The sequence below is a fragment of the Anguilla rostrata genome, chromosome 16 (assembly GCF_018555375.3).
Source record: "Anguilla rostrata isolate EN2019 chromosome 16, ASM1855537v3, whole genome shotgun sequence".
In the NCBI taxonomy this organism is placed as follows: Eukaryota; Metazoa; Chordata; class Actinopteri; order Anguilliformes; family Anguillidae; genus Anguilla; species Anguilla rostrata.
This window is the reverse complement of record NC_057948.1, coordinates 34,721,314-34,735,410: the sequence shown is the minus strand read 5'-3', so window position 1 is coordinate 34,735,410 and position 14,097 is coordinate 34,721,314. Positions and strand designations below refer to the sequence as shown.

General features: G+C 53.3%; 1 protein-coding gene across 2 annotated transcripts in view; it reads left to right on the top strand.

The window, feature by feature from the left end:
- LOC135241613 (MOB kinase activator 2-like) overlaps window positions 1–14,097 on the top strand; it is a 71,808-nt gene that overhangs the window by 4,325 nt on the left and 53,386 nt on the right. The gene's annotated exons all lie outside the window — the stretch shown is intronic.

Genomic DNA, 14,097 nt, shown 5'->3' with positions numbered 1-14,097 from the left:
ACCCTGAGCGCGCTGCGAGAGCCAGTGTCCTGATTCGACCCCAGCCGCCCCCCCTGCTCCGCCTGAGTTTCCATTCTCGCCAAAAAGAGGAGGCAGCGGTAACGCTGGAGCGGCGTGTCCCCCCTGGTGACGGACCGTCCCGACAGGGCACCCACCTCCCCTCCAGCCTGGCATCTATTTTGGGTACCCGAACCTCGCCCCCCCCCCACTCCTCCCCGCCACAGCACATCCAAACTGCAGCGACCTACATGGATGTTGTCAGTGGGTGTGGCACAGTCGAGCTGACCTCAGCACTAGGGACACGCGCGTCTGCTCTCTGGCTGGGGGGCACACAGTGGGCGTGGCAGCAGGAGGGGCTCAGATGGAAATGATACAAAAGCGGGAAGTCTTGGGTGGACCCATGCTGGCACATATCTCTCTCTCACACACATACACACACACACACACACACACACACACACACACACACACACACACACACACACAATGAATCCGCCGCTGGTTTTCATCAGACATCTGTATTGATATAATAATTTCTTGTGTAACATCTTTAACAGTCCTTTGTATTGACAAAATAATTTCTGGTGTAAAGGGCATCTTTACCAGACCTCTGTATTGGTGTAATAATTACTGGTGTAATGACTGTTGCTGGTGATGTTGCTGGTGATGTTGGTGGTGTTGCTGGTGATGTTGGTGGTGTTGCTGTTGCTGTTGATGTTGCTGGTGATGTTGCTGTTGATGCCGCTGGTGATGTTGGTGGTGATGTTGGTGGTGATGTTGGTGGTGTTGCTGTTGCTGTTGATGTTGCTGGTGATGTTGCTGTTGATGCCGCTGGTGATGTCGCTGGTGATGTTGCTGATGTTGGTGGCGATGTTGGTGGTGTTGCTGGTGATGTTACTCTTGATGTTGGTGGTGCTGCTGTTGCATTCGCTGTCGTTGTGTCATTGACCTCCTGCTGAGGGCTGTAGGGCTGTAAGCCCTGAGTGCTCTTCTGTGACCCTAACCCTCTGCGGCTGAAGGAGGGCCCTGCTGGGGGTGTCCTGCCCGGTCTGCACCAGTACTTAGCGCTGGAGGTGAGCGTGATGGTGTCTCATCGGTGATGTTCTCGCCTGGTGGTGTAGCGCCCTTCAGCCCTGCTGCAGCGGCGACGTTAGCGGGTTTTTCGTTGGGTGATGAGCGTTTGGCGGATGCCAATGTCGTGACCTGGTGGGGCCCGGATCTGTCAGTCGGGACCCCCCCTCTCACCCCCCCCCCCCAGGGGGATGGCGAAGGTTCCTGCTGTCATCATTACCGCTTAATCCGCCGTGTCGTCGCATTCCGCGCGGATTACGCAGACGGACGCTCCCGCTCGGTGTTACCGCCATTACACGCATCGCTGTTTCTGAACCGCGCGTTCTATAATCCGCTGCACAGCCCCCCGCCATCGCTGTCACGCAGGGCTGCTCTGGACTGGAACAAGGTGGTTTGGTAAAATGGCGGAAAACCAGGGTTGTATGGAGGAGGTTGCTTATCCAAAGTGGGCAGGTCCCTCACTGATGTCGTGTTTTATTTTCTTGTTTCTGATTGGGCCACACAAGTCAGTGATGGACAGCTCCTACATTGTAGATGGACCATTTTGAAACCTCGCTCCCCCATGTTTTGGTCTGATGGATATAAGACGTCCTCTATGAGTCCTGCTTCTGTTGGTGTGTGGGTGGGGGGTGTTTCAGTGGTAGAGTGGTTTTGGGCAGATCCGTCTGTAAGCAGATGGCTGGTGTGGAGCGATGGAGGGGTCTAAGCGGGATTAGGGGAGATGAGGAGCAGATGTGGGAATGCCAGCCGGAACTTCGGGAGCGCTAGCACGTACCACCCTCGCCCCTGCCCCCACGCCCACGCCCCCACCCCCGCCCCACCCCCACCCCCACAGCTCTGTCAGGAACCCTTTAGGGAGCTGCCACTGGACAGTCCTGGGACATCAACACGGACGAGAGGCGGTGCTTACTGTGTGTTTCTGTAAAATACTGACAGAGCTGGGCACTCACCCGCTCTCCTCCAATCAGAACACCTTCTCCCTGTCCAATCGGCCAATCGGGAGCCTGCTCCCCATTCGGTCAACCAATTGGGAGCCTGCTCCACAGTGCCCCTGCACCCAGGTGGCTGTTCAGCCTGGCCCACTGCAGGATCATTCAAATTTTTAAACGCGGTGCCCAGGGAGTGTGAGTCAGACTATTGGTCCTGTCCTCTGACCCCTTGGTTCTGATTGGTGGACTGATTAACTCCTCCCACGCCGCCAAACTCTTGAAAAACAGAGGCAGGAAGTGCTCGCTGTGGGAGAGGCGTCCTCACTGGGGGGGGAGTTTGTTTAAAGAACACCAGTGCTGCCTTCTACTCTACAGGGATAGCATTCAGTTGCACATAGCAAGCACCTCTTAATATAACGTGGCTGTTTTCCTGGCTATGAGTTTGTAATGTGTACTGTATGTATAAATCATTTTGAAAAGTTTGTTCACGTAGCCCCACTACCCCCCCAAAAAAACGAAAGCGTAGCCTGGGCCTCCCTTTCAGTTTCGGAGTTAGTCAGCGGAGGGAAATGTGGGAGTTTCAGCCGCGATACAGGGGAGGAAACCAGGTCTGTCGCCGCGGTAACGGCTCTCTCACGGGCGGCGTGACTTCCTCGTTCTCCACAGGTGGGCTGGACCCCCCCCCCCCCGCCAAGGTGTGGAGACAGGGAGGGGTTTGCCTGTGCCTGCAAGCGTACAATAGGACGGCCTGGTCTCTATGGCAGCGTCCAATAGAATGGCCTGGTCTCTACGGCGTCGTCCGTTACAATGGCCTGGTCTCTATGGCAGCGTCCAATAGAATAGCCTGGTCTCTATGGCAGCGTCCAATAGAATGGCCTGGTCTCTATGGCAGCGTCCAATAGAATGGCCTGGTCTCTATGGCAGCGTCCAATAGAATGGCCTGGTCTCTATGGCAGCGTCCAATAGAATGGCCTGGTCTCTATGGCAGCGTCCAATAGCATGGCCTGGTGTCTGTGCAAGTGCCCAATAGAGCAGCCCATTAGCCCTTCATACGCTGCACGTTGACAGTTGATGCTGCAGATGGACGCTCGTGTGTAAATGAGAACTTTTTAAAGACTTTTTTTTCAGGAATGACCCATTAAGAAAGGAAGGTAAACCAGGAGTGAATTTCAGTACAGGATGCCACAGGCTGTTATATCACTGAAATCACATCACACCCTTTCTCACCAACTGTACCCAATTGGTTGACTCCAGCTCAGCTGAACTTTGACTGTAGTTCACTCTTTACTCCTGTATACTGTCAGTACTGACAGTATACAGTAAAAAATACAAAAATTCTAATCTTCTAAAAGTACTGTCATGTTAAATTTTGTGGGATAAAGTACCGCTCAGCTGGTGATAGACTGGAGCACCTTAGTCAGTGTCACTGAGACAGAGAATCGAAAACGATACAGAAACGTGTTTGCAGTTTTCACTTGTGGTTAATGTGCATAAGCACACGGCTCCTGTTGGGGACCGTAGCAAAAATAACTACCCTAACCCTAACCCTAACCCTAACCCTAAATGATTTGCAAACATGCAGCAAACATGATGATCATTTTTTGCTTAACCTTTATTGTACCTGCTTAGTCTCATTGAGATTCAAATCTCTGGCAAGATGATCTGGCAAGATGAGCCAATAGAACAGTTTCTCAGTAAATAAGTTTCCTCCACACACACACACACACACACACACACACACAGTACATACAGCACAAAACAGCCTGCAGGTCTCTGAAGCACTTACAGCCATCCCCAAATTGACATTTAGCAGATTTTTGAAATCCTTTGGAGAAACCGATTTATCTGGTTTCAGAAGTCCTGTAAATGTTGATGATAGTCATATTGATTGACGGTGGCGATGTTGATAATGGCGGCGGTGGTGACGATGACGATGATGATGTTGTTCTGAAAGTGGGAAGCAGAATGAAATCTGCTGGTTGGGATGTCTGAAGGTCCCTGTCTCTGGGAGGCGTGGAGTTCCTGTGTTTTTCCGCTGGTGAGGTGACTGCAGGACCGCGTCCCCGTGTAAAAACAGGAAGACCGGAAGGAAGGGGTTGGGACTCTGTTCATTAACTCTGCAGCTGCTGTGGCAGGAGAGTCTGATACAGGCCCAGGCAACCCGTCCGCCTGGAGAGCTCATGCAGCTTCAGGCATGAAGGTACAGGCTGGGACACCCCCGCTTTGGGGACACACCCATCAGATTGGGCCCGCTCACCCACTGAGCGGACACGCCCACTTTAGGGACACGCCCACCTGGCAGACACACTCACCGGATTGAGTGCCTGTGCACGCCCACTGCAGCTGCTGTTACATTTACGTTTGGCTAATTAGCTGGTGCTCTTGTCTATAGAGCAGTGGTTCTTAACCTGGGTTCGGTCGAACCCTAGGGGTTCGGTGAGTCGGTCTCAGGGGTTCGGTGGAGCCTCCGCCGCAGAGGTCCACCCCTCAGTCTAGTCTGCAGTTAGTTAGTTTTTTTACTAAAGAAGGGTTCGGTGAATGAGCATATGAAACTGGTGGGGTTCGGTGCCTCCAACAAGGTTAAGAACCACTGCTATAGAGGTTGGGTGTTGTTAGGGGTATAGCCGCTGTACCCCACCTGGGAATCAAACCTGCAACCTCTGAGTTCAAAACCGGTTCTTTCTCTGCGGCACTGCTGTGCTTGTCCGTGTGTCTGCCGTACCCGCTCTCGCCTGTGACAGGTGCTGCCGTTTCCTCACTGGACTGCCTGCCGGCCCCCTGATTTATCCGCCGGCGTTTAGATCTGTCGCTGGCGGGAGATTTAGCGCCGAGGCCGATTCCTCGAAACCGCGGTAGTTAAAGCGGTGGGTTTTTGATCGGCTGTTTGATTCGTTAATTTGCGAGCTCTTAAACGGGTCCCTGTCAGTCCAGGCCGAGCCCGGCGCGTCCTGAAGCTCTGCTGTGTCACAGCCGCAGTGTCGCTGGCAGAATTCAGCCCTGTGGCACACTGACCCTCCCTCTCACAACTTTACTCTGCTGAAGCTCTGCTTTTGGGAAGGGAGCTGGACTCTGATATGAATGGTGAGGTAATTCACTCCATTCTGCTTTATTATTATTATTATTATTATTATTATTATTATTATTATTATTGTTATTGTTATTTTACTGAATGTGTTTCTGGCAGTCTGTCAGGTGAGTGACGGCACCACGCTGTTGCTTTTTCGGAGGCGCGAGGATGGGTCTCACCCCCGGACTTCTGCCCTGAGATCTCATCCGCATGTTTTCATTGGCTGATCTGAGGCCTTGGCTGTGTTTAGTCTCTCATAATGTGCCGAACTACCGAGCGAGGAGAAGCCAAGAACTACAGATTTGTGGGAATTAAAAAAAAAAAGGACCTAGAAGCAGTCGCATGCTACTGTAGAGCATCGTTTTATGAGTAATAACAAAGTTTATTGGCCAGCTGGACCCTTTCCTTACAATGTTGACATAAGCAAACAAACACATATGTGTGTATTTTAATTTAATACTTGTTTTTTCTTTTCGTGAAGCAAACATCACTGAGCACTGCCTCCCCCCCCCCCCCCCAGTCAGCTGTGTGTGTCAGGGAGCCGGACGTGGTCGCTGCTGCCTTCGACGTTGCGTTTAAAGCCGTTTTATTTCCGGTCGAGCGGTTTTGGAGGACTGGTGACACAGCCATTTCTGCACGATACACGATTACCCGCTCTGAGCTCCAGTGGCTCTCAGTCTCAGACTCCGCTGGTCATGTGACCCGGACCCACAGGGGGGCTTCCAGAGCTGAGTGTTTCCTGTGCGCTTTCCATACTCCACACGCAGGTGTGTTTATCTCAGTGTTTCTGTTTGTGTCCATTTTGGTGATTCTGTCTTGTCATCCCCTTTTCCTCCAATGTGTGTGTGTGTGTGTGTGTGTGTGTGTTTAAAAGTAGATTTAAAAGCCACTTATTTTTCTCTGGAAGAGCTGCAAACGTACAGGAAGTCCACAGTTTGTGAATAAAACATGGGGGGAGGTGGGGGGGGGAGCGTGGGGGAGTGAAAGGGCTGGCTGAGTAACTCTAAAGCCCAAATAAATGAGCGCATGAAAAAGTAATGGCATGCCCAGGCGGCAGAGTGTGTCGGTCATGCGTTGGGCATGCGATGGGCATGCGTTGGTCATGCATTGGGCATGCGTCGGGCATCCGTCGGGCATGCGTCGGGCATCCGTCGGGCATGCGTTGGGCATGCGTCGGGCATGTGACATGCACATGCACGCATGTTGTAGCTCCCAAGGGCGTGGTCAGACTGCTGCTTCATCACGCCTGGACCGTGGTCCGAACAGGTTGGCTGTCGCTATGGGATCGCTGTGGGATCGCTGTGGGGTCGCTGTGGGGTCGCTGTGGGGTCGCTGTGGGGTCGCTGTGGGGTTTTTCTGCTAACCTAACTTTATGGCTGGGCCGGGCCGGGCCGGGCCGGGCTGGGCTGGGCTGAGCTGGGCCGGGCCGGGCTGGGCCGGGACCTCCAGCAGAGCGCGACCATTGTTCGAACCCGATCAGCGGGACGTTTGAACAAGGCCGCGGCGATTAAACGTGTGGGCTTCTGCGGTTACCGCCATCAGCGCATAACGCGGGGTTCTAGGAGACGGCTGGAGGGCAGCGGAGAGATGGCGACCGGAGGTTCTGCTGTTCCGTGGTGTCATCGTTACGGGGGGGGGGTTCCAGAGCGCGTCCGTGACGAGGTCTCGCTCATTACTGGCAACCCAGACTGCGCTGCACGCAGCACGCTGGAAACACTCGGGCCTTTCGTCTTTGTCTTTCTGCGCACAGAACTATACTACGGGCTCTAGTATTCTTTACTGTCTGTTTTATCTAAAAACAGCGCACTGCGCTAACCTTTCTCCAAGGAGCACGTGTGCTCCTGAGTTGAAGGAAGAGCACGCTAATGTGACCCAGTTAGCAGATGTGCTACTAAATCATGTTTTCCTGTTAGTGACACGTCAGTTTCGGGGGGCAAAGGCTCCTAAAATGGGAGTCTTGTAGAGCCCTTTGAAGCTCTTATTGCTTCTGTAGTATTTGCTTCTGTTGAATATACAGAGTCGTCATCTGGATTTGTAGCCACAACTCAACTCACTAAAAGGCTTCTGGAAAATAAAAGCCCCAGTTGACAGTTCTTCTCGCACCCGTGTTGATATTTCAGTGACGCAGAGTATAAACCTTCTCTTCAAACTCTTCAAGCATCTTACGTAGCTAAATATAGCCTAGTCTGTTATGACTGGCCAGTTGCATTACATTACAGCTTATAAGTTTTATGTACAATGGATTTATGCAGCTGGATGTTTACTGAAGCAATTTAAGCACCTTGCTCATGGGTACAATGGCTGTGCCCCCACCTGCGAATCAACCCTGCAGCTCTGGAGTTTCAAACCCTGCTCCCTAAACATTATGCTACATTGCTGTTCAGTGCCCTGCAAAACAGTCTTAACAAGTGTTTTAGACTTCTAATGAAAAAAAAAAAAATTTCTCTCAAGTTTTTGCTTGACAAGTGAAACTGTCTTACCCCATTGGCCAGAGTCTAAATATTAGACTAAAATACTTGCTGAGATGGACTTGCTTGTTGGTCTTTGCAGTGTGTTAGTGGACAGTGAGCCAAAATGTCTGCCTGGCTCTACGCTCTTCAGCTTCCACTCTCCCACGGATATCCTGGGAGGAAACTGGTGTCTAAACACCGTACGCCTCCGTCCCTCCAGCTTGCATCGGAGAGCTGTTAGAGGGCGGCCATCTTTGCAAGGAGCGTATTTCGTTATGATATATGCCTCAATATAACCGTTTCCTGCGGGTCAAGCTGGCTCGTTAAGATGGCGGGAGGTGATTAACCTCAGAGGGATTGAAAATATGGCGGGCGTGGAACCATGTTTTAGTCACTTCTCCTCAGATGGATGCAGACTCAGACTCTCTTACCTTTACCTTTTGCTTTGAATCACGGGCAGGATCGCTTTTATCTGCAGTGACTGACACGGCTGACCTTTATAAAATACAATCCAGTTATACCGCTGGATGTTTCGCTGAAGGAATTCAGCCTATGTGTCTACAGGGGCTCAACCGCAGTGCCCCACCTGGGAATCAAACCTGCAACCTCTGAAATACAAACCCAGTGCTGTAACTTATTATTATTGTTTGTTGCTTGTTATTATAATAATAATAACAGTGTCATATCGACATGGCTAACAGCACTCTTAGGCCAGAGACGGTGTATGTGCGGTGTGCTGTAGCTTGTAAAAGATAATTTATAGCTCATTATGTAAAAGATACTGTATAGAATGTAAAAGAGCACGTTTCCCTGGATACGCGTGTTTGATGAGCTAATAAAGCTGAGAGTGATTTGCATTCTCTCGGGGAATGACGGCTGTATCCAAACGGGTGGTGTGTTATTGCTGGTTTAAAATGAGCTATGAAGCGGACTGATAGGGCAGTGTGTGTGTGTGCGTGTGTGCGTGCGCGTGCGTGCGTGTGTGTGTGTGAGACTGACTGGCTGAGTGTGTGACTGACCGTAAGGTGGGATAATGAAAGCACTGAGGTGAGTGAAGGATGCTGGGAGTTCTCTCCCTTCAGTCCAGCCAGGGCTACTTTTCATTGGCTGAGACCAGGACTAGCATCACACACAGATAGTTGAGACTCTGGGTGGGCGGGGCTTCCCATCGTGATGGACAGCAGATCAGTACAAGGGGGGTTTGTAGAGGAGCCATGAGCCCCCTCCACTCAAAAAGCCCAGAGAAGGTGCTGGGCTGTACCTGCTCAGTATTTGTGAATTGGCATTGTGAGGGACATTTACATGGTGTGCCATGAAGAAGGTCTCCGTCTGAGAGGAGATTATTCATCTCCAGGGACCCTTCCCGGTTAAATGAAGATCAAATAGAATTAAAAAAAACTTTCCTGAGAGGTTGGATGACTGAAGGAGCTTAAACTGTCTTCGGTGTTTTTATAATTAGACCGGCGTCTCAGAAGCTTCTGGAAAGAGAGCGGAGCGGCCAAGAGAAGTAAGGAGACCGTGTTCGCTCTGCAGTTCTCTAGCTCACACACTCACACACACACACAATCTCTCACATACACACACATGCACATACATACGCGCTCTCACATACACACACACACACACACTCTCACACACACACACTCTCTCACATACACTCACACACACACACGCTCTCACACACACACACACTCACACATGTGCAGACACACTCTCACATACACACACACACACACTCTCACATACACACACACACACACGTGCAGACCCTCTCACATACGCACACATGCACATACATACACGCTCGCACACACACACTGTCACACTCACTCTCACACACAGACACACACACGTGCAACTCACACTTTCTCACACACACACGCACACACACACACACATATGCATACATATACGCACACAAACACACATATGCATACACTCACACCCTGCTGTGGGGGGGGGGGGGTTGGCTGAGCGTTCTGTCTCCGTCTGGTCAGCTGGTCCTGCTCCTGATAAGAGGGCTGGAGTATGTAGAGAGGGCCGTTTTTGGAAAGCCCCACGCTGGGTGATTTAGGGGGGTGTGTGCGGAGGTCTGGGGGGGGGGGCATTCCTGCGCAGTCAGCAGGGTGTGCCCCCGCATTGCTGCCCTGTTACATAAGGCCTGACCCCGGGGGAGGCTGTGACCTTTGACCCCTGCTACGCTGCACCACGCAGTGTGCTCTTGCTTGTTTTTACACATGCACAACCAACGAGAGGACGGCCCCCTCCGCACCCAGGGGCCGCTTCATCCTGGGGCCCCTCCAACCCAGGGCCCCTCTGAACCTAGGGCCCCTCCAACCCAGGGCCCCTCCAAACCCAGGGCCCCTCCAAACCCAGGGCCCCTCCAAACCCAGGGCCCCTCCAACCCAGGGCCCCTCCAAACCCAGGGCCCCTCCAACCCAGGGCCCTCAAACCAGGGCCCTCCAACCCAGGGCCCCTCCAAACCTAGGGCCCCTCAACCCAGGGCCCTCAAACCTAGGGCCCCTCCAACCAGGGCCCTCCAAACTTGGGGCCCTCCAAACCTAGGGCCCTCAAACCTAGGGCCCTCCAACCCAGGGCCCCTCCAAACCTAGGGCCCCTCCAAACTTGGGGCCCCTCCAAACCTAGGGCCCCTCCAACCCAGGGCCCCTCCAACTTGGGGCCCCTCCAAACCTAGGGCCCCTCGAAACCCAGGGCCCCTCCAAACTTGGGGCCCCTCCAACCCAGGGCCCCTCCAAACCTAGGGCCCCTCCAACCCAGGGCCCCTCCAAACCTAGGGCCCCTCCAACCCAGGGCCCTCCAAACTTGGGGCCCCTCCAAACCTAGGGCCCCTCCAACCCTCCAACCCAGGGCCCCTCCAAACCTAGGGCCCCTCCAAACTTGGGGCCCCTCCAAACCTAGGGCCCCTCCAACCCAGGGCCCCTCCAAACTTGGGGCCCCTCCAAACCTAGGGCCCCTCGAAACCCAGGGCCCCTCCAAACTTGGGGCCCCTTCGAACCGTGGGCCTGTACCCTCTCACAGCAGAGACAGGGTGCGATGGTCAGAAAAGCAGAATGAAAGACCTCGGTCACCCCCCCACAGACTGTACCTGGATCAGCGGGGTCCCTCTTAAGCCGCGCGGTGTTAGCGGGTGAATGCTAGCGGGTGAACCTCACTCTTTCAGGTGCTTGTTGTGACGCGCTGTGGACGCTCACGCAGTATTATTATACGCTAACCGGACGGCTGACTCCACAGTGCGTCCGCCCTCCCGTTCTCTAAACAGTAGCGGGCCCCGCGTCCCCGTGTCCTGCTCCATCACACCCCTCTAATGGGGTTTGGGAGGGCCAAGCCGGAACACTTCTGCTCTGCTGGAGCGCGCACAGAGCTCTGTGTGTGTGTGTTAGAAGAGCTGAGGGTCGGGAGTGTGCTATCTGTGTTTAAACTGCTCTCTGTCTGTCTGTCAGCTGTGTGACTCAAACCGGGCGTCTGCCTGTGGGACTCACGACGGGAGGGAATCTGAGTCTGGGGGAAGGGCAGGGGAGTTGTCTGTAGGCCTTAATCCTGAAATGCGTCTGTGATGTACTGAGTGCTGTAATATAATAATGTTTACTGTGTGTGGTCAGCTGGTAAAGTGAGCTGGACATCCCCTGGTGTGAGTGAGTGTGTGGTTGTGTGTGTGTGTTTGTGTTTGTTTGTGTGTGTGCGCACAAGTGTGAGGATGAGTGTGTGCGTGCGCGTTTGTGTGTGTGTTTTGTGGTCTGGCTCGGAGGCTCGGACGTAGATTCAGTCGGCTACGAGGCGTAACCGAGCGCAGGTCTGTGGGCGTGGCTGCTCTGCCTGGTAACCAGGCGCAGGGCTGTGGGCGTGGCTGCTCTGCCCGGTAACCAGGCGCAGGTCTGTGGGCGTGGCTGCTCTGCCCGGTAACCGAGCGCAGGTCTGTGGGCGTGGCTGCTCTTCCCGGTAACCAGGCGCAGGTCTGTGGGCGTGGCTGCTCTTCCCGCTAACCAGGCGCAGGGCTGTGGGCGTGGCTGCTCTGCCCGGTAAAGGAGGGTCTGGTGCGTCCTGGCGGCCGTGCTCTCAGGAAGAGCTTTGTATGACAGGAAGTGGCCATCTCCTCCTCTTCCTGTCCAGACCAGACCCCGAAAAGAGAGCATGCCAAGATTTTTTGGGCCTGTTGGCTCATCTCCTGGACCCAGCTGGCGGGGGCGGGGGGGTTGGACAGGTTGGGGGGGGGGGGGGGCGTTTGGGAGTCCACAGTCATCGTCATGTGACAGTCATGTGTGACACGGGTGTCAAGTCAGCCCTCTCTAATGGGGCCCCAGAGGTTTTACCCAAATGTAGTGTCCCAGGACCCATCCCCGTATCCATCAGTCACCCTGTACCCCCATGAACCCGTTTATTTGGACTTGGTTGGAGACCTGGGAGGTGGGGGACGGGTCCCGCTCTGGGAGGGGGGCTTTGGGCCTGTATTTAGGGCTGGATGAGACACGCAGGCCCAGCTGAGGCTGTGTCACGGTCGCGGTCTCAGTCACGGTCTTAGTCACCGTTGCGCTCTTTTACTCATGAGACCTGTGGGAAAGTGGAACCGGTCAGGCTGTGGTTTAAAGGCACGTCCCCCCCCCAATGTTTCTGAGCTCTGAGCCGACCGACCTGCATGTTTGAGAGGGAGTGTGTGTGCATACATGCGTGTTTGAGAGGGAGTGTGTGTGCATACATGCGTGTTTGAGAGGGAGTGTGTGTGCATACATGCATGTTTGAGAGGGAGTGTGTGTGCATACATGCATGTTTGAGAGGGAGTGTGTGTGCATACATGCATGTTTGAGAGGGAGTGTGTGTGCATACATGCGTGTTTGAGAGGGAGTGTGTGTGCATGCGTGTGTGTTTGAGAGAGAGAGTGTGTGTGCATGCGTGTGTGTGTGAGAGCGAGTGTGTGTGTGTGCGTGTGTGTGTGTTTGATAGAGAGTGTGTGCATGCGTGTGTGTTTGAGAGAGAGTGTGCGTGCATGTGTGTGTGTTTGAGAGAGTGTGCGTGCATGCGTGTGCGTTTGAGAGAGTGTGCGTGCATGCGTGTGTGTTTGAGAGAGTGTGTGTGCATGCGTATGTGTTTGAGAGAGAGTGTGCGTGCATGCGTGTGTGTTTGAGAGAGTGTGTGCATGCGTGTGTGTATGAGAGAGAGTGTGCGTGCATGCGTGTGTGTTTGAGAGAGAGTGTGTGTGCATACATGTGTATGAGAGAGAGTGTGTGTGCATGCGTGTGTGTATGAGAGAGAGTGTGTGTGCATGCGTGTGTGTTTGAGAGTGTGCGTATGTGTGTGTGTGTGTTTGAGGGAGTGTGCGTGCATGCGTGTGTGTATGAGAGAGAGTGTGTGTGTATGCGTGTGCGTATGAGAGAGAGTGTGTGTGCATGCGTGTGTGTTTGAGAGTGTGCGTGCGTGTGTGTGTGTTTGAGAGAGTGTGCGTGCATGCGTGTGTGTATGAGAGAGAGTGTGTGTGCATGCGTGTGTGTTTGAGAGTGTGCGTGCGTGTGTGTGTGTTTGAGAGAGTGTGTGTGCATGCGTGTGCGTATGAGAGAGTGTGTGTGCATGCGTGTGTGTTTGAGAGTGTGCGTGCGTGTGTGTGTGTATGAGAGAGAGTGTGTGTGCATGCGTGTGCGTATGAGAGAGAGTGTGTGTGCTCGTGTGTGTGTGTTTGAGAGAGAGTGTGTGTGTGTGCGTGTGTGTGTGTTTGAGAGAGAGTGTGTGTGTTTGAGAGAGAGTGTGTGTGCATGCGTGTGTGTATGAGAGAGAGTGTGTGTGCATGCGTGTGTGTTTGAGAGAGTGTGTGTGCATGCGTGTGTGTTTGAGAGAGAGTGTGTGTGCATGCGTGTGTGTTTGAGAGAGTGTGCGTGCATGCGTGTGTGTTTGAGAGAGTGTGCGTGCATGAGTGTGTGTTTGAGAGAGTGTGCGTGCATGAGTGTGTGTGCATACATGTGTGAGAGAGTGTTTATTTTTATGTGTGTGTGCAGGTGTAGGGGAGTTGGTGTGGTGCAGTGAGGCAGAATGAGTTGTGGTCTCCCTCTCTCTCTGTCTCTCTGTCTCTCTCTCTGTGTCTTTCTCTGTGTGACTCTCTCTGTCTCCCTTTCTCATATGCCTGATAACAATAGCAGGTTCACAGTCGCTGACTAATCCTGGCCACTTCCTGCCTCAAGGTTTGTGTACGTGCACTTCTCATCAGACCTTTGTGTTTACTGCGTGTGTGTGTGCATGTGTACGTGAATGTCTGTGTGTGTGTGTGTGTGTGTGTGTGCATGCGTACATGAATGTCTGTGTGTGTGTGTGTGTGAGCACCGATAGAGATACCTGCAAAGGAATCGGGAGCGTAATTCCCTGGCAATGAGAAATGTATAGAAGCTCAGGTATTGAGAGGCAAGACTGCAAGATGTTCCTGCGGAGTGCAGGAGCAGATGCTGTGGTCGCGAGAAAAGAGAACCGAGTCTGAACGTGTTCCGGTCTCGCACGAGAGATGGCCTGTGGGGCGGGGAAGAGGCGCACAGCCCGGGTGTGGTTGCGTGTCACAGCCGGTACCGTGGATAGCGCCAGCGCTAGC